The sequence below is a fragment of the Dipodomys ordii genome, unplaced genomic scaffold (assembly GCF_000151885.1).
Source record: "Dipodomys ordii isolate 6190 unplaced genomic scaffold, Dord_2.0 Scaffold1, whole genome shotgun sequence".
Lineage (NCBI taxonomy): Eukaryota > Metazoa > Chordata > Mammalia > Rodentia > Heteromyidae > Dipodomys > Dipodomys ordii.
Window position 1 is genome coordinate 28,016,272 of NW_012267217.1, and position 2,755 is coordinate 28,019,026.

Consider the following 2,755-nt stretch of genomic DNA (forward strand, 5'->3'; position numbering starts at 1 on the left):
GGTTTTCTAGTGGTTTATTGGAGATAAGAGTCTCATGGACTTTTCTGCCCAGGCTGGCTTTGAACCATGATCCTCAGATCTCAGCCTCCTAAGTAGCTAGGATTACAGGCGTGAGCCACCGGTGCCTGGCTTCAATTTCTTTTCTTTTGGAGGCATTTGGGTTTAAACTTGGGGTCTTGTGATTGTTAGGTAGGTTCTCTACCACTCAGTCATGTCCTTAGTCCATCATTTAATCTTAATTGTCTTTTTAGAGACCCACTTTCCAAATATATTTGCATTCTTAGGTCATAGGAATTTTGCATAGATATGTTAGTTTTATAAGAGTAGAAGCTGGACAATAATTAGTGAAGGGTTGATCTCGCCTTATTTCTCCAGGTCAAGCAAAAAAACCAGGTGTGCGCATGCACAGATGTGCTTGACCATAGGCTTAGCCGAAAGTTCCTGCTACCCCTAACTGAAAGTATCCACACCTAAGCCCCTAAGTAACCACAGCCTGTTTTTCTATTTTCTTTCTTCATTAAGACAAAAGAAGCCTGACCCCAACCCCATCTCCTTGCACGTCCTCCATTCCCTCTGGGGAGGTTGCGGCCTCTTGCTGTGCTTTAATAAATGCTCCTTGCCCTTTGAAATAGAGTCCAGCCTATTCTTTCTTCTTCATTTTCCTAACAATTAGAATAACAAATTATTCGATAGTAATTAGTAGTTTTTAGGCAATAACGTTGTCTTAAAATGTTTGTGCTCAGGACATATTTTGAAAGAAAAGCCAAATGTTTTTGCTGATTAGATTCCATGTGGTTAAAAAAAAATATGACCTACAGACTGTTTTTTTGTCAGTCATGGGGCTTGAAGTCTGGGGCTGGGCGCTATCCCTGAGCTCTTCAGCACAAGACTAGCATTCTACCACTTGAACCACAGCACCACTTCCAGCTTTTTCTGTTTATGTGGTGCTGAGGAATCAAACCCAGGGCTTCATCTGTGTGATGCAAGCACACTACCACTGAGCTACCTTCCCAGCTCATGTACTGGGGCTTGAACTCAGGTCTGAGAACTTACTACAGAGTCTGAGCACTACCCCTAATTCCTCCCTTCCTCTTCTCCTCAACGATAACACTGTACCACTTGAGCCACATCTCTACTTCCAGCTTTTTGGTGGTTAGGAGAAGAGTTTCACGGACTTTTCTGGCTGGCTTAAAGCCATGATACTCAGATTTCAGCCTCTTGAATAATTAGGCTTACAGATATGAACCACCAGTGACTGGCAGATTGTCTTAAAAATAAACAAAATCTTCTGAAACAAGTAGAAATAAAATAGAAATTTGGTACTATTATATATTAAATGTGCAATCTTTTTTTTTCCCCCCGGTTGTGGGGCCCGAGCTCTGGGCCTGGGCGCTGTCCCTCACCTCTTCAGCTCAAGGCTAGAGCCCTACCACTTGAGCTATATAGTGCCACTTCCGGTTTTCTGGTGGTTTATTGGAGATAAGAGTTTCACGGAGTTTCCTGCCCGGGCTGGCTTTGAACAGCGATCCTCAGATCTCAGCCTCCTGAATAGCTAGGATTACAGGTGTGAGCCACCGGCTCGGCTTGAATCTTGTTCTTCTTATCTCAGTTTCCTGAGCTGCTAGAATTACAGTTACAGGTGTGAGCTACTGACTGACTCCTTCTCCCTCTCCTTTTTCCTCTCCCTCTCTCTATTCACTCCCTCTCCCTCTCCTACCCGCCCCCCCCCTTGGGCCTAATTGCTGTTCCTGAGCTTCTGTACTCAAAGCTAGTCCTCTACCACTTGAGCTACAGCTCCACTTAGGGCTTTAAAATTTTTTTTTACTTTTTTCCCCAGTTTAGTTGAGATAAGAATCGCATTTACGGCTGGGAAGTAGCTCAGCGGTAGAGTGCATGCCTTGCAAGCATGAGGCCCTGGGTTCGATTCCTCAGAACCACATAAACAGAAAAAGCCGGGTGGCACTGTGGCTCCAGTGGTAGAGCACTAGCCTTGAGCTGAAGAGCTGAGGGACAGCGCCCAGGCCCAGAGTTCAGGCCTCACGACCGGCAAAAAAAAAAAAAGAATCCCATTTACTTTCCTGCCTGGGGTGGCTTTGTACTGGGCTCCCTTTCTCTGCCTTTGTCTCTGAGACAGTCCTGGGGCTTGAACTCAGGACCTGGGCACTGAGCTTCTTATGCTCAAGGTAAGCTCTCTACTCCAAGAGCCACGGCCCCACTTCTGGCTCTGCTTATGTGGTATTGAGGAATCCAACCCAAGGCTTCATGCATGTTAGGCAAGCACTCTACCACTAAGCCATATTCCCAGTCAATCTCTCTTTTGAGACCATTTCTTAGCAATGTAAGCCCAGGTTGGTCTATCATTTACCACACTGCCTTGCCACACCTATAATTCTAGGTATTCAGGAAGCTGAGATCTGTGGATTGCGATTTGAAGCCAGCCCAAGAGGAAAATCTGAGAAACTCTTATCGAACTAATAAGCTCAGAGGCGAAGCCCAGGCTCTGATTTCAAGTCCCAGAAAGAGCACACACATAAACAACACTAACACAACATAAGCTGCATTTTTCATAATCATTGAAAATAATCTTTAATTTCAGTTTTTTGTTTTTTTGTCACGGCAGTACTTCTGGTTTTCTGGTGGTTAATTGCAGTTAGGAGTTTCCCCGACTTTCCTGGCCAGGGAAGGTTTTGAACTGTGATCCTCAGATCTCAGCCTCCTGAGTAGCTAGGATTGCAGGCAGAAGCCACCGTCGGAG